The 25,378-nt window shown below is 40.4% G+C and overlaps 2 non-coding genes across 2 annotated transcripts; one reads left to right on the forward strand and one right to left on the reverse strand.

The window, feature by feature from the left end:
• Window positions 1–7,247: 7,247 nt before the first annotated feature.
• LOC126017211 (U7 small nuclear RNA) lies at window positions 7,248–7,309 on the forward strand. Its single transcript, XR_007498853.1, has one exon. It is a non-coding gene; the product is annotated as a U7 small nuclear RNA (small nuclear RNA).
• An 8,566-nt stretch (window positions 7,310–15,875) lies between these two features.
• LOC126016530 (small nucleolar RNA SNORA51) lies at window positions 15,876–16,008 on the reverse strand. The gene has a single exon (XR_007498325.1). It is a non-coding gene; the product is annotated as a small nucleolar RNA SNORA51 (small nucleolar RNA).
• Between the last annotated feature and the right edge of the window lie 9,370 nt (window positions 16,009–25,378).

Raw genomic sequence — 25,378 nt, forward strand, 5'->3', positions numbered from 1 at the left:
ATGTGCATTTGAGAAGAATGTGTATTCAGATTTTTGAGGATGGAAGGCCCTGTATAGATCCATTAGTTCTACTTTTAGTTTCTCATTTACAGTTCTTTTGTCTTTGCTAATGTTCTGCCTAGTGGATCTAATGCTGTATTGAAATCTCCCTCTATTATCACATTTTCAACCATAGGTTTTTCTAGGTTTGTGAACAAAAGACTTACATATTTTGCTGGCTCTATACTTGGTGCATAATTGTTGATCAGAATTAGTACTTCTGGGTCTCTTGTTTCCTGATCAATATGTAGTGTCAATCTTTACCTCTAAGTACTTTGAGATTGAATGCGATTTTTTTCTGTTATAAGTATGGTTGTCCCAGTTTTTTTGTTTGTTTGTTTGTTTTCCAGCAGGTTGTGTTATTGTTTTCCAGCCTTTTACTGAGTCTGTGTGTAAGATGGCAGCAGATGGCTGTGTTTTGTTTTCTGTGCCTTTTGATGGGAGAGGTTAGTCCATTGACATTTAAAGAAATTGACAGAAAGGGCTATTGTGCCAATATATTGTGTAGGGTTATTGATTTTATATTTGGGTATTTTATTTATATAATTGATCTTTGATTAGTTAGAGTCAGTTTGGTTAGCACAAATATTACTAGTTCTTTTTTGTCTGAGAATATTTTTAATTCTCTCTCTCATGTAAATGAGAGGTTTGCTGGGTAGTAGAGTCTAGGTTAAAAATTTCTTTTATTCAGTAGTTTAAATATGTCATTCCACCTTTTCTTGCCTAGATTGTTTTCAATGGAATATCTGGTTTGATTCTTTTTGTTTGTTTGTTTGCTTAACACCTCTTTTTTAATTTTTATTTTGATCATAATGGCTTACATATATTTCATAGTATTTTAGGTACATATTAACATTGAATCAGGGGAATACCCATCACCAAATTTGTCCTCCCCTCATCCTAGTTCCCTTTCTGAAACTCATATCCCCCACCATCACCCCCCAGGCTGCTAGACTAGGTGGTCCCTTCTTTGTCTAGCTTACTATTAGTGATCTTATATCTGTTTGGTCCTGGTACCCTCCCTTGTTTCCCTCTCTATTTGAGAGGCTGAGCTAGATAAATTGAGTTCTGTTTGTTTTGTTTGAGGGAAAGAAAAGCAATAGAATGGGGTAAAAAATAAGAAAAAAATAAAATAAAATAAAAAAGTCAAATATGCTGAAAATGGGCAGAGTCTTTCTAGAGGCTTTCAACCTCAGTTTGAGAGAGGACATGAAAAAGGTAATTGAAACACCTCAACAATACAGAAAGAAATGTCAAATTAAATATCCAGTGAGCACTGCAGTAATAAAGACAAGCACCATACAATAGTCTCGGTTCTGAATTCAAATCATACCGAAGTGCAAAAATAAAGAGAAAGATAAGATAAAATAAAATAAAAATGGAGACATCAATTTCAATATCTACACCAAAATAAGGATGTCAAAAAAATCAATCAATCAATAAATATATATGTAGAAAAATGATTATTTTGTGCTTTTTTATTTCTTTTTCCCCCTGCATAGGCACAGTAACTATTGGGGATATTATAAAGGGAATTTCCTTGGCCGAGATACAGGGTTTCTCCACCCCTGAAGTATACTGTCATGGGATTAACTATAGACTCCTTGCATGATCATTTACTCTCGGTGCTTTTGTGGAGTATGGAAGGCTTCTGCTTCATCATGGATGGTAAAATCAGACCTCTGTATCTAGAGATCATGGTGACTGTGCAGCTCAAGGAATGGAGCTTATGATGAAGTCTTTATTTGAGGTTCTAGCAGTTCTGCTTCTTCAGTGTTCATCTTCTGTAGTTGATGGTCTTGGTCATTATGTTGCTCCTCGAATGGAGCCTGGGATAGAGTCTTTCGTTATGTTTCTGGAAGACCCATTCAGTTGCGGTTGTCTCAGTCAGACCTCTTGGAATTGGAGATCTTGTTTGTTGAACAGATCGTAGACCAAAAGCTAAGTTAGAGCTTTTTGTTGTTGCTGCTGTTGTTGTTGGTCTAGTCCTGTTGTACTGTCTAGTCCTGGTTGTAACAACCAGTCATCTGTATATAGCGATCTTGGCTTTTGCACAGATCAAAGGGTGACATGTCTTCTGATTTTGTCTTATCATTGGCTGGTGAGGAAGGACAACAACTTGCTCTTAGATCAAGTTGTTCTTATTTCCTCATTGTCAGGTTATCAATTTAGAACTGGTGCATGTTGGTGTCAGAGCAGCATTATGAATGCCCGGGAGTGGATTTCGTTCCTGGAGCTGTTGTGGAGAACACTGTTGTTTCTATGTCTGGGATCCGAGAGTCAAGGTTGGACGGTCGGTGCCTATTTCCCTGGAGTCTAGGTTGGTTCCACATGACATACGTTCAGGGTGGGAGATGTCCCTGTGTTGTAAAAAAGTATGAGTTCTTATCCCTAGTAGATAAGAGCTTGTTTTTACACGTAAAATGTTCCCTATTTTTAATACGCCTTTGCAGGAAGAAGTGGTGCTACATTATATTGCTGATGAATATGGGGGTGGAGAGAGAAGAAAACAGACACATGACAAAAACTAAAAATATATATGCTCAGACATATCTAAAGAAAAGAGAGTTTCTTTAAAAATAAAAGATTAAATAAAAGACATAATTAAAGGAATAAAGTGAGGCCGGGAAAGATAGCATGGAGGCAAGGCATCTGTCCTTCCTGCAGAAAGATGGTGGTTCAAATTCCCGACATCCCACATTGTCCCCCGTGCCCACCAGGGGTGACCTCCGAGCATAGAGCCAGGAGCACCTTCCAAGCGCCACCAGCTGTGACCCAAAAGAAGCAAAAAAACCAAATCAAATCAAAAGACAAAAACTAAAACAAAACAAATAATAAGGAAAAAAAAAACGAACAAGAAAAAAAAAGAAAAAGGGAGAAAGTGATACAGGAGATTACACTTGAAAAGAAACAGTATAAGAGGTAGTGTTATATAGGTTTACACTTATGATGAAAGTATAGGCTTCTCCATCATCTTTTGAGATTTCCTTGTGAGGTGTGGGCTCCAGGCAGGGAGGTCTTGGGTAGAGTCCTTGCAGTGGAGGTCCTTTTGGAGCTAGGTCTGGTATCAAGCCACAGTCCACATTAGGGAGAGGTGCTTAGGAGGGCCACGCTGCATGAGTCAGTCGGGGTGTTGGTTGTATTTTCTTGCTGGGAATGATGTTTGAGTACTCACTTGAGTACTGGGTATTGGTTCGTTGGGGTAGGAGGTTGGTCTTGATGCCTAATGGGTTAAGAACTGAGGGTGAAGTATTATAATATGGTGGGAATATCGGGGATTGGATTGAGGGTAAAGGGATAGTCGGATTTCTGAAGGGGGGAGAGGGAATAGTACATGGGAGAGGTTATATATATATGGGTTGTTTGTGGTTTAGGTTTGTCTCTTAAAGAGGATTTCTATCTCTGTGTGCTCCTGCCCAAATATAAACAAATAGAAGTTAGCTTAGGTATATATTAATGTAGAGAAAGGGGAGGGCAAGAGGATGCACTGAGTACAGAAAGATAGGTAGGTATAGTACTTGTAAGGAAATAAAACTAATAGATCAACTTTTGGATATGCATAGGTTTTGTGTCTCCAGTACTAACCATTGTGTTAGTGAGGTCTGTCTATATAGGTGTTTGCTCTTTGCAGTATTGTCCTCAGCACCCTATATATCAGCTTTCTTTCCTTTCCTATAGAGGAGGTAACCGTGTGGTTTTTATTTGACATGGATTGAATTGATGATAATGAAGAGGAAAAGGTGGAAGAAGAGGGAGACAAGAAGAGAGAAAAGGAAAAGCAAAACAAAAAACAACAATCAAACAACAACAACAACCACAAAAATATGAAGTAATGAGAAGAGAGGGTAAAAGAGCAAGGGCATATTAGTTTGCTTGAACGTGTTCTATGCTTAGGCCCTATAGTAAAAATCTGTAGGTCACAGTTGTTGCTTCAGTGGTCTGGCTGGTCATGTGCTACAGGTTCTAAAAGAAGGCATAATCTAGAGATGAAGGCATAATCTAGAGATAAAGGGTATATTAAAGAACTTTATCCGGACATTTTCATGATGCAAGCTGAATATGGTGCCTCGTGTGCCTGAGCACTGAGGTACCACCGAAGCATGTTCACCCTTTGTATCCAGGAACCCCTATGGGCAGAAAAACTGAGAGGTTATTTTAAATGTGATAAGGTTAAGGAATTCAACCATAATGTTTTGAAATGTTTCCGTTGGACTCAGTAATTTCCCGTCATTCTCTTTACCTGTAATCCTGTATAAGATCCCTAGTAAATTATTATGGGCCATTGTAGTAAAATGATAATTACATACCCATTCTCTCTACGCTGCTGTTTCTGCTGTTGCTGGTTTCTTTATGATATAATGTGTAGTCGGGCTTTGTGTTGTTTCTCTTCCCTTTGTTTTGGGCTCTAATTCCCAGTATATGGTGATTATTACAGTGTTTGAGGTTTCTATCCTGTTACACCCTGTTATTTAATCACAGGGTTTTGGTTGTATATCTGGTGTTTATTCTAGGTACTTCAGAATAGTGCTATCATTCTGTGTTATCTTTCGTCTTCTGGCTTGCTTCATTTAACATAATATGTTCTAGGTCCATCCACGTTGCAGCAAAGTCTTTTATTGTATCATTTCTGACTGCCTTGTAGTATTCCATTGTGTATAGATACCACATGTTAATGATCCACTCAATGTTGTTGGACATCGAGGTTGGTTCCAAGACTTGGCTATTATACTGAGTGCTGCGATAAATAGTGGGGTGCACGAATACTTTGGGATAAATGTCCTTCCGACTTGGGGGTAGGTACGTAGGAGAGCAATTGCTAGGTCAAATGGCAGCTCAATTCTGTGTTCCTTGAGCACTCTCCAGACTATTCTCCATAGGTGTTGGACTAGGGGACATTCCCACCAGCAGTGGATGAGAGTGCCTTTCATAGCACATCCCCGCCAACACTTAAAGAGCTGACATGGCCATATTAATATCAGACGACACAAACTCTAGACACAGAAAATTTGTAAGGGACAAAGTTGGACACTTTGTACTAATCAAGGGATATGTACAACAGAAAGAAATCGCACTACTAAACATTTATGCACCCAGTGAGAGACCAGCAAGATACCTAATACAACTATTGACAAATTTGAAAGAGGACATTAATAATAACACAATAATTGTGAGAGACCTCAATGCCATGCTGTCACCACTTGATAGGTCAACCAGACTGCAAGTCAACAAAAATATACTAGACGTGAGTAGTGAAATGGAAGAAAGAGGACTAGTAGATATATATAGGACACTCCACTCCCAGAAACCTGGATACACATTCTTCTGCAGTATCCATGGGTCATTCTCCAGGATTGACCACATGCTGGCACATAAAAATTACCTCCATAAAATCAAGAGGATAGAAATTTTGCAGGCTACCTTCGCAGACCACAAGGCTCTGAAATTATATGAGAACTACAAAGGGACACAGAAGAAAAACTTTAACACCTGGAAATTAAACAGCCTACTACTGAACAACCAGTGGGTTTGAGATGAAATCAAAGAGGAAATCAAACTTTCCTGGAAACAAATGACAATGAAGACACAAATAATCAGAACCCATGGGACACAACAAAAGAAATACTGAGAGGAAAATTAATAGCTTTGCAAGCACAGATCAGGAAGGAAGAAGGGGCATACCTGAATAGCTAAATGACGCAGCTTATAAAGTTAGAAAATGATCAACGAAAGGAACCAAAAATAGGTAGACAAAAGGAAATAATCAAGCTTAGAGCAGAAATCAATGAAGTGAAAATCAATAAAACTATCTGAAAGATCAATGAAAGCAAAAGTTGGCTCTTTGAAAAAATAAACAAGATTGATAAAACACTGGCAAAACACAAAAAAAGAAAAAAAGAAAAATTTGATAAACCAGATTAAAAATGAAAATAGGGAGATTACCACAGATACTGTAAAGATTTAAAGGGTAATCAGAAACTAACTCTATGTCATTAAAGATAAGAACCTGAAAGAAATAGATAAATTCTTGGACTCCTCTAACCTTCCACAATTGAATAAGGATGAGGTGGCATATTGTAACAACCCCAAAACTATTGAGGAAATTAAAATGGTAATCAAAAGCCTTCTCCCAAACAAAATCTCAAGCCCATATGGGTTCACTAATGAATTCTTTCAAACCTTTCTAGAGTAACTTATACCAATCTTTCTTAGGTCTTTCATAAAATTGAAGAAACAGGAACACTTTCAAATAGTTTTTATGAAGCTAACATCACCTTGATATCAAAAGCAGACAGAGATGCTACGAGAAAAGAAAATTGCAGACCAATATTTCTGATGAACATAGATGCAAAGATCCTCAACAAAACTCTAGCAAATAGGATCCAATGCCTCATCAAGGAGTTCACTCACCAGAACCAAATAGGTTTCATCTCAGGAATGCAAGTGTGGTTTAACATACTTCACAATCAACACAATACACCCATATCAACAAAACTAAAAATAGAAATCATATGATCATATCAATAGATGCAGAGAAAGCATTCAATAAGGTCAATACCCATTCTTCATATAAATAAAACCCTCATCAAGATGAGAATGAAAGAAACCTTTCTCATTATAATCCAACCATCTACCACAAGCCAATGGCAAATATTATACTAAATCACTTCACTTCTTTATGGAGAAGATGCTAGTAGTGGGCATCCACACTCTCACCCAGGGTGGTGAATAGCCTGGATTTCATCACAATTGTGAATTTTACAAATTATCTTTACTGTTTAGTTCAGCAGGGAGTTTTTTGAATCCAGTCTATCATACAATGAGTGGATACAATGTACGGGTGTGCGACTTCTGTTTCTTGTGACTACACAAAAACACTGAGCAATGCACTGTGCATCATCTGTACATACATCAACACATCAGACTATTATTCTGAGTGAAATGAGTCAGAAGGAGAGGTGTAGACACAGAATAATCATTTGTGGCATATAAAAATAATAAATGGCAATATGGTAATAATATCTAGAGAAAATAGGGATGAGGATCAAGAGGACTAGTCCATGATAGGAAGCTTGCCATAAAAAGTGGTTAGAATAGAGAAAGGTACATTATGATATTGAGACTTGGAACATATCACTCTGGACAAGAACTGGATGCTGAAAATGGATAAGTGACATGCATGGTACCCTTTAATTAACAATATTGCAAACCAGTGTTACAGCGCTTTTAGAATTTGTCCAGCAGGCCTTCTGGTCTCCAGTGGAAGGCATCCTTAAAAAATACAATATTGAAAACCATGGTGTCATAAAGGAAATTTTGCAAACCTCAGTGTCATAAAGAAAAAGAGAGATAGAGAGAAAAAAGAAAAATGCCTGCCCTTGACATAGGCAGAGGAGGGTGAAGGGGAAGGAAACAAGGGACATTGGTGGTAGGGAAAGTGCACTGGTGAAGGGTGGTATACATTCTATGATTGAAACACAAGTATGAATAATTTTGTACCAAATATTGCTTAAATAAAAAATTTTTTGTAAAATGTTTCAGGCACTCTATCATAATTCCTTTATGATATATCATATGCCTTTAACAAAGTGCCATTTTTGTTTTTTTGTGTGTACTTTAGTTTGATTTCTTGCAGCACACACAAAAGTGTCAATAGGTTTTTTCCTTTCAGTGAAATCACTACTTTTCTCTGGAACACTGTCCTTGCTTTTAAAGATTGTTAAAAGGTTTTTCTCTTTACCTGTTTCATCTCCATATTGTAGGGTTTCAAATTTTCAGCACATTTTGGTTATCAAGAGGAAATGTTTTGAAATGTTTTGCTTACTTATTATCAGAAATCAAAGCATTTTTCCTCGAGAATGGAGTTCACTATCCAGAATTACCAAATGATCAGTAGATTCAAAACCTGTATTTCAAGGTGGATGTTACTTCACATCTAAATCAGCTTAATCATAAACTACAGGGGAAAGGAAACACAATTTTTTCTATGTTAGGTTATTTTGTTTGAAAACAAATTATCTGCTTTTGCTCAAGATTTTGACAGAGAAATTTTGATTCACCTTCCAAGCCTGTTGAAACATCACCAAGAAAATAATTCTGACATTGACATTACCTATTTTAAAACAGCCCTTTTAAATATGAGGGAAGCTTTTCTCAAGAAGTTTTAGGATTTCAGAAACAGCAAAGCGACCTTGACCTTTGTTTAAAAAAAAAAAAACTCTGAATGCCACTGTAACGGAATTAAATTGTTCTCCCTTTAATATCGACATTGGAAACTTTGAAATGCAATTTCTGGATTTAAAAACAAAGAACTGTTGATCTCGAAATTTGAACGTCTTTGTGCTAATTTAGAAAGATTGGAGAAACACAAATGTGAACTTAGTTCACAGCACAAGTGGTCTGCTTCCTGAAGAAAGAAGATATGTAGATTTTTAACACCTGGAATAGTATTCCTGACTCATATAATCAACTAAAAAAAGCTAGCGTTTGCTGTTCTTTTCCTGTTTGGGTCTACATATCTATGCGAACAATCATTTTCAAGCATGAATCTTATCAAGAGTAAATTGAGAGGCCATCAAAATAGCATGAAGGTAAGGCATCTGCCTTTCATGAAGAAGGTCATTGGTTCAAATCCCGGCATCCCCTATGGTCCCCCGAGCCTGCCGGTAGCGATTTCTGAGTGTAGAGCCAGGAATAACCCCTGGGCATTGCTGGGTGTGACCCAAAAATCAAAAAAAAAAAAAAAAAAAGAGTAAATTGAGAAATTGTCTCATCGATGAGAACCTGGAATTGTGCCTAAAATTAAAAATAACATACAAACCTGACTTACTCAAACTATCCAAGGAAATGCAAGGCCAGTGTTCACATTAGTGTTTGTGACTTTGTCAGTCATTTTCAGATGTAATTTTCTCTACATTTTATGGCAACGTTTATGGAATTTAACGTTATTGATAAATAATATTGTTCTAAAGTTTTTGTTTTATTGTGTTATTTGTATCCTCCCGATCTATGTGGATACTTGCATGCAGAATATTTTCAATAAAAACTTATTGAAACCTATATTTTTACAAAATTAATATTATACATCTTCTTACCCAACAATAACAACTACCATTTATATGCACCCCTAAAATATCAAGAACTTTCTACCTGTCTAAAGCTCAAGTGCTTCATTCTTTAACACTGCAGGTTAACATGCAGGTTTGGATGTGTTTATTTTTCACAGGGGGTTTTGTTTTTATTTGTTGGAACTGTTGGACATGTTTGCTTAGCTATTCCAAGTACATGAAAATAGTGTAATGAAGCTTTGTGGAATAAAACATAGCATAAGATGCCTGCAAACCTGCAGCATAAACAAATAAAAACAACTTGATAAGCTAGACCATCCAGTAAGATTCAAAGGTTCTCAGAGTAACAGCATTAATTTATTAACAAACTGGGGATAATATAGAATGAAAACAGAATACTAGAGAAAAATAAAGATGAGGGCAGTAAAAGAAGCAAAACAAGAATGGGGAAATGGGATAAAGAGGATGGATGGTGAGAGGGAGAGGGTCAGTCTTATAGGTGGCAGATATTCATTGCTTCATTGCTTTTGGACCCATTGACAAAGGGTCGATTAGCAAAAAAAAAAAAAAAAAAAAAACAACCCTGGCGTGTGTGTTTTTGTGGAGCCGGGTGTCTTTCCACGATGTCCTTCTGGGTGTCAGTGATCTGGTGTAAAGCAAGGATATCTGCAAGGAGCAGGTACTTGGCCCAATTCAGCTCCTGACACCTCCCACGAGGGTCTTCCTGAGGAGCATTCAGGTCAGTCTCGACCCATTCTTCGAGTTCCACCTGGGGAAAGAGGCAGAATGGAATTTGTTGGCGAAGTGACCTGAGGAAGGACAGTTCCTCCCAGGCACCCTACAATGTACGTGGGATGTTGAGTCAAGGAGGTATAGGTGGGCCCATGTGTGCCAGAGGAAGTAGCGGTTGAGAGGAAATGGAGGGAGGGAAATCCAGAGTTAGTGTTTGACACTGAAACACACTGTGAGAGTGTAAAGCTGATCTGGGGCTCTGTGCCACTGGTCTTCACCACAGCCTCCTCTTCATCACGCATGAGCTCTAGCATCTTGGCCCACTGCTCGTCTCCTTTGGTGTTGTCCACCTCATTGCCTGTGGAGGAGCCCCAGGGTGTCAGAAAACCAAGGAGCCAGAGCAAATGGGGCCCCGTGCGTGATCTCACACTTCCTGGGAGCCTGACACTCACTCTCGATGACACTGAGCTTGGTTTGCAGCTCCTGAGTTTGCTCCTGCGTTTTTTGGAGGAGACCCTGAACGGGAAGGAAAAAGGTCCGGAGGGCTCCAGGGTGTAAGCCAGCTCCAGGCTTTCCTGTCCAACTGCCCAAGCCTGCCTCTCACTTTGGTTTCGCTGAGCTGCTCTTTCAGGTGACAGATCTTTGCTTGAGCTTTTTCCTTCTGGTTTTGTAATTCTTCTAGAATCTAGATGTTGCTTCTGAAGCAGCACTTGCTGCTTCAGTTCCTCATTCTGGGCCATCAGCTCCCTAGAGGAGGTCAGGTGCTCTTGGAACTGGTCCATACACAGCTGCAGGTGGTGGAGAGATTTGAACTGCTCCTGGCGCAGGGTCAGCGCCTGCTGGTCCTGCTCTTTCATCTGTGGGCAGAATGCTGGAAGTGAGCATGGGAAGCAGTGATAGCATAGTCCTCAGTCTGGATACACAAGGCCACTCACAAGTTCAAGGCAGACAGGAGGTGGGACAATCCGTTAGTTCCCTGTGCAAGTCCTGATGAATTTCTCTCAGGACCTAAGCCATTGGGCTACACTCTGTCTTAAGGCCACTGGCTTTGTCTGTTATTCCCCCAATCATAGTTTAAGTTTAAGTAAACCTCCATCTTGTTTAAGGGTCCTGATCTCAGTGCTGCTGTGTGAACTGTGTGTAAAGTTCATGTGAGTGCATGACTGATATCATCCAGAATGTCTCTTGCTGCCTCATTCTTGAGGCAGGATTTTATGTCAAGACCCTGATATCCCTACTCTCCATTTCCTGATAAAACAACCTTAATTCTCTCTCTTACTCTGGGTCCCAGAGCATCTACTTCCAGCCCATCAGTGATACCTCCCACCTCCCGCCACATTGCAGCAGGACCTCCTCCTGAGGTCCACTAGTTCCTCCTGCAGCAGTGGGACTTGGGGCTCCGATCACCTCTTGCTCTTCACACTGGAAGACACAGGTGGGCCAGTCAGCACCTCAACAAACCCTTCTTGGTGGATACGTACTATTGTACAAATAGGGCTCTCTGCTCTCTTTCCTCTTGGAATAGGAAGAGGAAGGTCAAACACCAAATCCCATCCCCAAATTCCTTTCTCAAAGAAGCAGTGCAGAAGGCAGCCAAAAAAAAAAAAAAAAAGCCAAGGTGGGAAAAGAGCCACACTACCAAATTGGGAATGAAACTTGAAGGATATTAGGGCTGGAGAAGGTTGGCTTTGGTGGCAGCACTGCCTCCCCAGCCCCTGAGTCAATGGGGAGAGCACTCCTCAGTGGAGCAGGTCAGGTGCAACAAGGAGATGATAATGGCAGAGCAGACAAGGACAAGAGGAATAAGGACAGTGAGAGAGACCAGGTGCCCTGAGGTCATGCTTGGGGATATGACAAAGGATAGACCCCTTCAATCTATCAGAGATCAAAAAGGAAACAGGGTACATCACGGAGAGACCAGTAGAAGCATTATGTGTGTCCTTGCCCCCATAGTTGTCTTATCATATTGTGCTCATTCAATGTGAGTCCTCCTCATCAGGTTCAGAGGGCTGGGAGGAATCTACAAGGACACCATCCATCCATCCTCCCTAAAATTGTCCATTTTAGAAACCAGGACCAGCTTTCTATTGAAGGAGTTTGCTTAAACAGAGATGCCAATGCTGTATGGTCCATCAGACTGGACAGTATACTGGACAGTATAATTCAAAAAGGCATAAGACAGATGAGTAGAGATACAAGAGCCTGGTTTCTTGAGGTTGCCCACCAAGCAGGTGTCCAAGGGCCACTCCTGCCCACCTGGTCCTAACTCATTGCCAAAGGCATCTGAAAAACAGGAAACACACAGAGGCAATTTCCCCCTTGTCAGAGTGAGCATAACATGAGCATGTGGGGACCAGTGATTCCTCTGGATGCAATTCCCTCCCCCTTCCTGCAAAGTCACACAGGGAAGGACTTTCTCCTTTGGGCTTCTGCCACTCCTGGACACTGCTTCTGGTGTTCTTAGTACGCCTCTTGCCAGGGATGCAATTATTTTCATGTTCATACTTTCTCAGCTGCAGAAAAGCAAGGCAGTATGATTATACTCATCTTCTTTTTTAGAGCCTATTGACAAAGTTTTTACTAATTGTCCCTAGAAAAGAACAGTGACATGACAGGATGTAGAGTCCCCAATGGCTGTCAATTAAACTGGGCTCAATTTAATTGGGTGAGGAATGGGGAGACATTTATGTCATTGAATTTGGTTTTTTTCTAACTCCAAACTCTGGGGCAAGTTCATCATGTATGTATACAGAAGTTAGCATGTGTGTTGTTGGAAATGGGGGTGGTGGTGGTAGGTCACATCTTGCTAAGATCTTGGTTAGAGCCATTTCACACCTGTCCTCAATTTTACTTCTGGAACCTGAGCTAAGCAGAAGCAAGTCAGCCCACTAAACTTCACCTCCCAAAGTTTTGTTGGCATAAAATATTTTCTCTCAGGGGAAGCCAGAAAATCAGGATGTATCAAGAGCCCAACATAGACTGTGGCACTCACAGTTTCAGGGAGGGTCCTGTTTGGAGGACAGAACCTGATCTAATTTCACTTCAGGTGAGCAATCCCAAATTTACTCCAGAAAGCATACCTGAGAGTATAATGAGAATGTGAGGGCAAGAAATGGAATAGAAATGTTTAAGAGTATAAAGACATAAATCAACTCAACTCAATTTTTATCCAGTGAATGGAGTGATAGAGTGTTAGGAAGGTTGCGGGTCCTGCCTCAAATCCTGTGCAGAGCATAATGTCCCAACATCTCAGTGAGATCTCTGAGCACAGTTCAGTGTGGGAACCAAACAAAATAGCTGTCAGGTGAAGTGGTAATGCTTTGGGCACAATGAAGTCCAAAAATGGGCCATATCAACATGTAAAGTAGTCAACTGCCTTAGCATCCCGCTGGAAATGGTAGCATGAGATAAAGATGAAATTCTAGGTAGGACCTTGTGGACATGGGAAAATGGTCCAAGGCCAGGCTATCATCTAGAGGGGGACAGTCCTGATTCCTCTCCTTCTGAGTTCACGGAGACCTTATGAACATGAGCAAGGGTTTTGGAGCCCTCAGCCCAAGAGGTCTGGATTAGCTGAAGGGAGGAGGTTATGGGTCCAGTAGAGGGCCTCCTTGGGGGCCATCAGTTTAGTTTGCCAGTCTTGGGGCACTTATCACACACATTGACATCATGGGGCCATGACAGCGCCTTAGGCTTGTCCATCCATCCCGCCCACACTTGATTTCTTACTATAATTCTGGCTCTAGCCAACTGCATCTGTCGCTTCTCTTTGAGTAGCTGATCCAGATATGGGGTTTGGGATGGGGCTTGGGAGGTAATTTGGGGATCATTCTCTTCCAATCAGTGGGGTCGGCACTAGGATACTCTGCCACGAACAACGTCTCCATAGAGACCGAACGATGCACTAGAGATGTGAGCTCGTGGGTGGGGCTCAGGGTCTCGACCCTCATTGGCCAGGGAGAAATTCAGAACCCTGTGAGCCTGCCCCACCCCCGTCACTGGGGGGATGACACACAATGGGGATGTCCCGTGCCTGTGTCACGAATGAATAAAGCACGAGATGCTCTCCAGCCATCATGCACTCTCTCCCCAGCATGGGGCTTTGGAACGCCAATGCTCAGTGTGGAGGGAGGAGGGCCCCCTAGGGAAAGCATGCCCTTCCCTGGACAGACCAGTCTTGCCTCTCCCTAGCTCAGCCCAGGACTGTCTCCTTCCCATGAATCAAGTCCAGGGATCCCCATCCTTGACTTCTTCACTGTAGGTCTTTCCACTCCTGTGTTTTTTCATAATTTTCTCAATATTCAATAAACTATTATAAAGAATATTTACAGTTAGGAGGGAGGGAAGGAAGGAAATAAGGAGGAAGAAAGGAAGGAGGGAAAGTGTGAGGAAGGAAGGAAGGAAGGAAGGAAAAAGAAAGAAAGGAAGGGGGCCGGGCGGTGGCGCTAAAGGTAAGGTGCCTGCCTTGCCAGCGCTAGCCTTGGACGGACCGCGGTTCGATCCCCCGGTGTCCCATATGGTCCCCCAAGCCAGGAGCAACTTCTGAGCGCATAGCCAGGAGTAACCCCTGAGCGTTACCGGGTGTGGCCCAAAAACAAAAAAAAAAAAAAAAAAAAAAAGAAAGAAAGGAAGGAAAAAGGAAGGAAGGAAGGAAAAAAGGAAGGAAGAAAGGAAGGAAGAAAGGAAGGAAGGAAGGAAGGAAAAAAGGAAGGAAGGGAGGAAGGAAAAAAGGAAGGAAGGGAGGGAGGGAAAAAGGAAGGAAGAGAGGGAAAAAGGAAGGAAGGGAGGGAGAAAAGGAAGGAAGGGAGGGAAAAAAGGAAGGAAGGGAGGAGAAAAGGAAGGAGAGGAGGGAGAAAAGGAAGGAAGGGAGGAAAAAAAGGAAGGAAGGGAGGGAGAAAAGGAAGGAAAGGAGGGAAAAAGGAAGGAAGGGAGGGAGAAAAGGAAGGAAAGGAGGGAGAAAGGGAAGGGAGGGAGAAAGGGAAGGAAGGGAGGGAGAAAGGGAAGGAAGGGAGGGAGAAAGGGAAGGAAGGAAGGGAGAAGGAAAGGGAAGGAAAGGAAAGAGGAAAGGGAAGGAAAGGAAAGAGGAAAGGGAAGGAAAAGGAAAGGGAAGGGAAAGGAAAGGGAAGGGAAGGGTAGGGAAAGGGAAGGGAAGGGAAAAAGGAAAGAGGAAAGAAAGAGGAAAGGAAAGAGGAAAGGAAAGGAAAGGAAAGGAAAGGAAAGGAAAGGAAAGGAAAGGAAAGAGGAAAGGAAAAAGGAAAGGAAAAAGGAAAGGGAAGGGAGGGAGGGAGGAAGGAATGGAGGGAGGGAAGAGGAGGGAAGGAAGGAAATAAGGAGGAAGAAAGGAAGGAAGGAGGGAAAGAGTGAGGAAGAAAAAGAGGAAGGAGAAGGAGGAAAAGGAGGGTAGGGAGAGGGGGGAGGGAGGGAATTTGATTACTGCTGTGAGAAACCTATAAAGATGTGATCTGTGTGATAGTTCCCAGAGCTCTATAGTAGATAGGGTTGTGTAGTGACAAATGAATATTTATTTTAGGGGCCAGAGTGATAGTCTAATGGGTAGGGTGTTTGCATTCTATGAAGCCAACCAGGGCTTGATCCCCAGCATCCTATATGTTCTCCTGCAGATAATTCTTGAGTAAAGAGCCAAGAGTAACCCCTGATCATCGGCATCACTGGGTGTTATCCCAGCCTTCCTCATATCTTTCATTAATTAATTAACTATTTTTGTTTTGTATTTTTGTGTTCCTAGGGTATATTCCTAGGAGTGGTATAGCTGGATTGTATGGGAGCTCAATTTCCAGTTTTTGGAGGAATCTCCATATTGCTTTCCAAAAAATTTGAGCTAGATGGCATTCTCACCAGCAGTGGATAAGAGTTCCTTTCTCTCCACATCCCCAACACTGCTTGTTCTCATTCTTTGTGATGTGTGCCAATCTCTGTGGTGTGAGGTGGTACCTCATAGTTGTTTTGATTTTCATCTCCCTGATGATTAGTGATGTGGAGCATTTTTTCATGTGCCTTTTGACCATTTGTATTCTTTCTTTTTGTCCCCCAATTCACAATACAGACCAGGCAAAGGGCCTGTGTTCAGGTATATATGGGGTGCATTTACTGTACCTCCTCTTTCTATACAGTCAGTGTAAAGAACACAGCCTGTGGTAAGAATTGGGAGGCCTTATCTTTTCTTTTTCTCTTTTTTTTGATTATATATATATATATATATATATATATATATATATATATATATACATATTCCTTCACCAGTCAACATTCCCATGACCAATATCCCAAGTGTCCTTCCTCCCCACCCCACACCAGCCTTTACTCTAGACAGGCTTTTCATTTGTATTCTTTGTCAAAGTGTCTGTCCATTTCTTCTCCCCATTTTTTGATGGGATTAGATGTTTTTTTTCCTTGTAAAGTTCTGTCAGTGCCTTGTATATTTTGGATATTAGTTGGTGGGCTATTTTTATATATTCATTGATGAATTATGTTTCATAGTACAATTAATGATAGTTTTATGTATACATCTCTTAAGTGCCACACCTACATCCAAAGCACCTAATTCCCTCTAGCAAAGTCCTAAACATTCCTCTTTCCCCTACACATAAGCTTAGTTACATAAACCAATTCTCCAGTTCTGTTACCTTTGGCCATTGCTTCTTTTTGTGTGGTTTTATATCCCAAATAAGATATTGCTATATCTACACCTTTCCTTCTGACTGACTTCACTCAATATTATGTCCTCTACTTCCATCCATTTTGTGGAAAATTGCATTATTTTGTCCTTTCTTGCAGCTGCATAGTATTCCACTATGTATACTATCACAAACATCATAGTTAGACATGTTTTGGTTTGTTTTTGCATCTTGGCTATTGTACCAGAAATAAAATAAACAATGATGTGCATGTATCGTTTCCAATGGTTTCGTGATTTGGGGGTTTAGAAACCAAAAAGTGGTATTGCTAGTTGAAATGGAAACTCTATTCATTCATTTTTTAAGAAATATTCATATGCTTTCCATAGAGGTTAAGCCAGATGACATTCCCAGCAGTGAACGATGATTCTTTCCTCACCACAGCATTGCCAATACTGATTTTTCCAGACTTTTTATTAATATATACCATTCTCACTGCCATAAGATGATATCACATTGTTCTCATTTGCATTTCCTTAATAATAAATGATGAGCAGTTCTTCTCATCTCTACTTGTGATCCATATGTCTTCTTTGTAGAAGTGTCTATTCATATCTTCTCCAATTTTTTTGAAAGTGGTTGTTGGAATTTTTGCTGTTGAACTCAGTGAATGCTTTGTAGATCATGAATAGTAGCTCTTTATCTGAGTTATTTTCACTCTACTTTAATATAGAGCGTTTCAGTTACACTACCACATACAAGTCAGTTTTAATATCCCTTCAATAGTGTGGGAATTAGCCAAGGAAGTTAAATGTTTGTGAAGGGGCACTGATTGATAAACAGCAGAGAAGGATTAAAATTTGGATAATCTAATTCCAAACCCACACATCTTTATACTCTCTTTTCATGTCAAATAGGAGACAGAATTGGAAACAAGTTTTATCCAAAATTTTAAAAATGAATAATTCTATTTTACCTAAAATGATATCCTCTGTTCTCTACTACTGAGAACCAAGAATCATGTTAAGCATCTTAGACACATGATACTATATTTTTATTCAACAATTCATTTTCTTCAACAATTCCATAGTCTGGTATTATCCTAGATTAATAGTCTGGTATAATCCTAGACTAAAATATAAGGACATTTTATGGAGGCACAAAAACCTTCCCCAAATTGTACCATAAGTGAGTTAAAATCATAAATTTTACTTCATGATACTTCCTAAAAATGTTGAATTATACTCTGGGATCATGTTTGAATATGGGATTGTTACTTTATTCTGTAAACTCAGTATTCTCAAATATTTAAATATTATCAAAAAGTAGTCTGAATGCACATGTTCCAGTGGATAGAAATGTGCCTAATATGAGTAAAATCCAATCAGATTGAGCTTTGGTTATTTAAAAAATAATTTTTATTGTGGTCAAAGTGAACTACAAATCTTTCACAGTAATATTTAAAGCACATAGTGACAATGAATGAGGGGCATTCCCACCACCAGTGTTTTCCTCCCTCCACCCCTGTTCCCAGCATGCATCCCACATCTCACTCCTTTACCCCTATAATGCTAGTGCAACTGTTACCCCCTTTTATAGCTTGTTGTAGATTGGGTATCAATTCTGTTGTTGATTCAGGATTTGGTATTTATGTCTGAATATACAACTGTCTAGTCTTGGTACCATCTATTTTTCTCCCTCAAATTATGATGCTGATCAAGATGGTTCCAGCAACATTGTTCTATTGGAGATATAAGAAAATTTATGGGAAAAGAAAAGCAAAAAAGGCAAAACAAAAAAAACTAGATGTTATAAATATTCATTTCGAAGAAAGGGAAAAAAAGAAAAATAAGGTATCAAAACAAGAGAAAAAAAAAGACCACCAAACCAGCAACTTCTTTAAAAAAGGGTTGTCTTTCTTTTCTCCTTCTTCTTCTTCTTCTTCTTCTTCTTCTTCTTCTTCTTCTTCTTCTTCTTCTTCTTCTTCTTCTTCCTCCTCCTCCTGTCTTCCTTCTCTTCTTTTCTTCTTCTTTCTCCTCCTCTTCATCCTCTTCTTCCTCCTCCTCTTCTTCTTCCTTCTCCTCTTCTTCCTCCTCCTCCTCTTCTTCCTCCTCCTCCTCTTCTCTTCTTTTCTTCTTCCTCCTCCTCTTCTTCCTCTTTTTCTTATTCTTCTTCCTCCTCTTCTTCTTCCTCTTCCTCTTCTTCCTTCTCTTCTTTTATTCTTCTTCCTCCTCTTCCTCTTTTTCTTATTCTTCTTCCTCCTCCTCTTTTTTCTCCTCCTCCTCTTCTTTTTCATCTTCCTCTTCTTCCTCTTCCTCTTCTCTTTTCTTCTCTTCTCCTTCTCTTCTCTTCTCTTCTCCTTCTCCTCCTCTTCTCCTCTTCTCCTTCTCTTCTTATTCTCCTTCTCTTTCTCTTCTCCTCTTCTCTTTTTATTCTCGTCTTCTCCTCCTCTTCTCTTCTCTTCTCCTCTTCTCTTCTTCCCTTCTTATTCTTCTCCTCTTCTCCTCCTCCTCTTCTGCTCTCCTTCCCCTCTTCTCCTCCTCTTCTTCTCTTCCTCTTCTCCTCCTCCTCTTCTCTTCTTCTCCTCCTCCTCTTCTCCTCTCTTTCCCCTCTTCTTCTCCTATTCTTCTCTTCCTCTTCTCCTCCTCCTCTTCTTCTCTTCTCCTCTCCTTCTCCTCTTCTCCTCCTCCTCTTCTTCTCGACCTCTTCTCCTCTTCTTCTCCTCCTCTTCTTCTCTCCTTCTTTTCCTCCTCCTCCTTTTTTTGCATAGCCACAGTAAATATTGGGAAATTAGAACGGGAATTCCCTTGGTATAAGAGATACTGGGTTTCTCCACTCTTGAGGCATACTTCCTTAGGAACAACTACAGACTCCATATTCAATCATTTACACACCCCAAGGTCTTTTTATGGTGCCAGGAAACTTTCTGCTCAGATGTGGGTGATGACATCCCACCTCTGTAGCTGAAGATTTTGTTACTTGTGTAGGTCATAGGGTGAAGGCTAGGAGAAAGATTTATTTATAGTTCTAGTTCTATTCCAATGCTGTTATTGTGATCAGTCTTATGTAACTAGTGGTCTTGGTTTTTGCTGAGATCCTAGGACAGAGTCTAGGATATAGTCTTCAGCATGGTTCCAGAAGTTCTGCTCAGTCGCAGTTGTCAGTCAGACCTCTGGGGTTAGAGATATTGGTTTTTGTACAAATCCTAGGCCAAGGCCTAGGATAGAAACTTCCTCATTGGTCCCTTGATAGGTCCTGTCCAGTCTATGTTTGTCTAAGTCAGTTTTCTGTAAATAGCCATTTTGGTTTTTGCCTAGGGCAAAGGACAAAATGACTTCTGATTGCATCATACCATTAGGTGATGAAATAGGGCAGGCCTCTCTTAGCTCAGGTTGTTGCTATTTCCTCAAGTCAGGGTGTCATGTTAAAACTGTTACAAGTTGGTACCGAGATGGTACGAAGTTCCCCGGGGAGGAGTTTGATTCCTGGTGCTGTTGCTGTTTCAGTTTCACGTCTGGGATCTGGGTTTCTGGGTTTGACAGTCACTATCCAATCACATGGAGTCTAAGTTAGGTCTACATGATACATAGTTGGGGTGGGAGGCGTCCCTGTATTATAAAAAGTATGGGTTCTTCAAACTCATCTACTAGGGATAAGAACTCATACTTGTTTACAATACACGGGCATCTCCCACCTTGAAAATATGTCACGTGGACCCAACTTAGACTCCAGGTGATTAGACATCAACCATCCAGCCTTGAACCCTGGATCCCAGACATAGAAATGACACAGTTCTTCACAACAGCTACAGGAAACAAATCCCAACCGGGACATCCTTAATACTGCTCGGACACCAACAAGTTACAGCTCTAATATAATATCCTGACAACAAGGAAATTGGAAACAACTTGACCTAAGAGCAGGTTATCCTACCTCACCAGCTAATGATAAGACAAAATCAGAAGACTTGTCACCCTTTGGTCTGTACAAAAACCAAGATTGCGATGTACAGATGACTGGCTGATAGAACCATGACCGGGCAGTATGTATCCTGGGACCAATAAAAAAGTCCTAGTCTAGGGTTTGATCTACGATCTGCACAACAACCGTGATCTCTAATTCTAGAGGTCTGACTGAGACAATAGCAACTGAATGGGTCCTCTGGAAACATAACAAAAGAGGCTATCCCAGGCTCCATCCTAGGATCAGCGCAAAGACCAAGACCACCAACCACAGAAGATGGATTAAAATGACACTGAGGAAACAGAACTTCTAGAACCACAAAGAAAAGACTTCATCATAAGTTCCACTCCTTGACCTGTGCAGATATCAAGATCTCTAGATACAGAGGTCTGGCTTTATCACCCAAGACGGAGCAGAAGTCTTCCATACACCACAAAAGCACCAAGGGGAAAGTAAATGAACCTGAAAGGAGTCTATAGTTGAGTCCATGACAATATACTTCAAGGGGGGAGAAATCCTGTATCTCTTAGGCCAGGAAATTCCCTTTCAAATGACCCCCAATATTTACTGTGCCTGTGCAGGAGGGAAAAAAGGCAAAAAGCACAAAACATTTTTATTATTATTTTTTATATTTTATTTATCTAGTATTTGCTGATTATTTTTGTTTTGGTGTGGTTATTGAAGTTGTCTCCATTTTTTTTTCTTCTTTTCTCTTCTTCCTTTATGTGCTATAACAAGTTTTTCATCTCAAGACCATGGCTTTTATGTGGTGCTTATCTTTATTGCTGGAGTGCTCACTGGATATTTTATTTGACACTTCTTTTTCATACTGATGTGGTGTTTCACCTTCTTTTTCCCCTTTGTCCCTCAAACTGAGGATGAGAGCCTCTAGAAGAACTCTGCCCATTTTCGACATATTTGATTTTTACCCCAGTTTATTACTTTTCTTTTCTTCAAACAAAACCACGTAAATTGAACATTCTAGTATGCTTCCCAATTAGAGGAGGAAATAAGGGAGATACCAAGACCAAACAAGTGTAAGATCACTAAGTAGTAAGCTAGGCACAGAGGGGACCACTCATTCTAGCAGCCCCAGGGATGAGGGGGGAGGATATGTGAGGCAGGACAGGAATGGAGGTGGAAGGAGGACAATTCGGTGATGGGAATTCCCCTGATTTTATGTTAATATGTACCTAAAATATTATTGTCAGTGATATGTAAGCTATTATGATTAAAATGAAAATTATCACCCCAGCACCCACCTACCTCCTTCCTCCGGTACTCCAGGGCTTTGCCTGGCCACATGGCTGGACAAGCCAGCGAGGTGGGTCCCTTGGAGGATTTTATTGGTTTTCCTAGGCTTTCCCCATTTCCCTCTGGGCTCCAAAGGGAGAGTCTGGGGGTGGGGGCTTCGACCTTCCAGCCTTCTGGCTCGGGAAGGATCTCTTTCCTTCCTGGGAGCTGAGCCTGGAGGTCCTACCAGCATGGTGTTTGGCAGCCCTCCGCCATGCCAAAGGCTGCTTTAACCAGCCCTAGGAAGGAGTGTGGGACATGGGTCACCCCAGCACCCCCGTACCTCCTTCCTCCGGTACTCCAGGGCTTTCCCTGGCCACATGACTGGACAAGCCAGCGAGGTGGGTCCCTTGGAGGAGTTTATTGGTTTTCCTAGGTTTTCCCCATTTTCCTCCTGGCTCCAAAGGGAGGGTCTGGGGGTGAGGGCTCCGAACTTCCAGACTTCTGGCTCGGGAAGGATCTCTTTCCTTCCTCGGAGCTCAGCCGGGAGGTCCTGCGAGCATGGTGTTTGGCAGCTCTCCACTATGACAAAGGCTGCTTTAACCAGCCCTAGGAAGGGGTGTGGGACACGGGTCACAATAGGTTCTGGCATTAGGACTTATCAGGGAAGTTTCCTTATTAAATCTATCCATTGTGAAACCAAGCGGGGGCTAGTGCCCTCGCGCGGAATATTATGAGAAAGATATGAATATCATTGTGTTCCATCTGCTTTTAATAACACAATTATTGTGGGAGACCTCAACACAGGCTTGTCAACCATGGAAACCCAACAAAAATATACGAGACCTGAAAAGAGAAATAAAAGAAAGAGGCCTAGTATATATATACATATGACACTCCATCCTCAGAAACCTGGATACACATTCTTTTCCAATGTACACGGGTCATTCTCCAGGACAGACCACATGCTGGCACATAAAACATACCTCCATAAAATCAAGAAGATAGAAATTTTGCAGGCTACTTTGCTGACCACAAGGCTCTGAAGTTAGACGTGAACTACAAATAGACACAGAAGAAAAAATCTAACACCTGGAAATTAAACAGCTTACTACTGAACAACCAGTGGGTCCGAGATGAAATCAAAGAAAAAATCAAAAATTTCCTGGAACAAATGACAATGAAAACACAAACTATCAGAACCTATGGGATACAGCAAAAGTGGTACTGAGAGGAAAATTTATAGCTTTGCAAGCACACATCAGAAAGGAAGAAGGAGCATACATGAATAGCTTAATGAAGCAGCTTATAGAATTAGAAAATGATCAACAAAAGAAACTAAAAATAGGGAGACAGAAGGAAATAACAAAACTGAGAGCAGAAATCAATGAAATAGAAACCCAAAAAACAATCAGAAAGATCAACGAAAGCAGGAGTTGGTTCTTTGAAAAAATAAACAAGATTGATAGACCATTGGCAAAAATTCACAAACCTAAACAGAGAAACTTGATAACGCGATTAGAAATGAAAAGGGGGAGATCACTACAGATACTGCAGAGATTCAAAGAGTATTCAGAGAATACTTTGAGAAACTCTACGCCACTAAATATGAGAACGTGGATGAAATGGATAAATTTTTCAACTCATATAACCTTCCATGGTTGAATGAAGAAGATGTAGCATATCTAAACACCCCCATCACTATTGAGGAAATTAAAACCGTAATCAAAAATTTGCCCAAAAACAAAAGCCCAGGCCCTGATGGATTCACGAATGAATTCTTTCAAACTTTTCTAGAGGAACTACTACCAATCTTGGCCAGGCTCTTTTATGAAATCGAAAAAACAGGAACACTTCCAAATAGCTTTTATGAAGCCAACATCATCTTAATACCAAAACCAGATAGAGATACTGCCAAAAAAGAAAATTACAGACCAGTATCCCTGATGAACACAGATGCAAAGATCCTCAACAAAATTCTGGTGAATAGGATCCAGTCCCTCATCAAGAAGATCATTCACTTTGATCAAGTAGGTTTCATCCCAAGAAATGCAAGGATGGTTTAACATCCATAAATCTATCAACATAATATACAACATAAACAACAAGAAAAATAAAAATCACATGGTCATATCATAGATGCAGAAAAAGCATTTGATAAGGTTCAATACCCATTCTTGATGAAAACTTTCAGCAAGATAGGAATAAAAGGAACCTTTCCCAATATAGTTAAAGCCATCTACCACAAGCCAGTGCCAAATATTATCCTCAATGGAGAAAAACTAAAAGCCTTCCCTCTAAATTCTGGTACAAGACAAGGCTGTCCTCTCTCACCATTCCTATTCAAAATAGTACTGGAAGTACTTGCTATAGCGATTAGGCAAGAAAAAGATATCAAGGGAATCCAGATAGGAAAGGAAGAAGTCAAGCTTTCACTGTTTGCAGATGACATGATACTCTACTTAGAAAACCTTAAAGACTCTACCAAAAAGCTTCTACAAATAATAGATTCATATAGCAAAGTGGCAGGCTACAAAATTAACACACAAAAGTCAATGGCCTTTTTATACACTAATAATGATAGGGAAGAAATGGACATTAAGAGAACAATCCCATTCACATTAGTGCCACACAAACTCAAATATCTTGGAGTCAACCTGATTAAAGATGTGAAGGATCTATACAAAGAAAACTATAAACCACTGCTCCAAGAAATAAGAGAGGACACGTGGAAATGGAAACACATACCCTGCTCATGGATTGGCAGGATTAACATCATTAAAATGGCAATACTTCCAAAAGCATTGTACATATTTAATGTGATTCCTCTGAAGATACCCAAGACATTCTTCAAAGAAGTGGATCAAACACTTCTGAAATTCATTTGGAACAATAAACAACCTCGAATAGCTAAAGCACTCCTTGGGAAAAGGAATATGGGAGGCATTACTTTCCCCAATTTTAAGCTGTATTACAAAGCAATAGTTATATAAAAAAAAACAGCATGGTATTGGAATAAAAACAGACCGTCAGATCAGTGGAATAGGCTTGAGTACTCAGAGAATGTTCCTCAGACATATAACCACCTAGTTTTTGATAAAGAAGCAAGAAATCCTAAATGGAGCAAGGAAAGTCTATTCAACAAGTGATGTTGGCACAATTGGTTAGCCACTTGTAAAAAAGCAAACTCAGACCCCCAGCTAACACCATGTACAAAGGTAAAATCCAAATGGATTAAAGACCTTGATATCAGATCTGAAAATATAAGGTATATAGAACAACATGTAGGTGAAGCACTCCAGGACATTGAGACTAAAGGCATCTTTAAGGAGGAGACAGCACTCTCCAAACAAGTGGAAGCAGAGATAAACAGATGGGACTATATTAAACTGAGAAGCTTCTGCATCTCAAAAAAGATAGTTCCCAGAATACAAAGGCCACCCACTGAGTGGGAGAAATTATTCACCCAATACTCATCAGATAAAGGACTAATATCCAAAATTTACAAGGTACTGATAGAACTCTACAAAAAAAAAAAAAAACATCTAACCCCATCAAAAGATGGGGAGAAGAAATGAACAGACACTTTGAAAAAGAATAGGGGCAAATGGCCAAAAGGCACATGAAAAGATGCTCAACATCACTAATTGTCAGGGAGATGCAAATCAAAACTACTAAGAGGTACCACCTCACGCCACTGAGATTGGCACA

This window comes from Suncus etruscus, chromosome 8 (genome assembly GCF_024139225.1).
Source record: "Suncus etruscus isolate mSunEtr1 chromosome 8, mSunEtr1.pri.cur, whole genome shotgun sequence".
NCBI classification, from domain to species: domain Eukaryota; kingdom Metazoa; phylum Chordata; class Mammalia; order Eulipotyphla; family Soricidae; genus Suncus; species Suncus etruscus.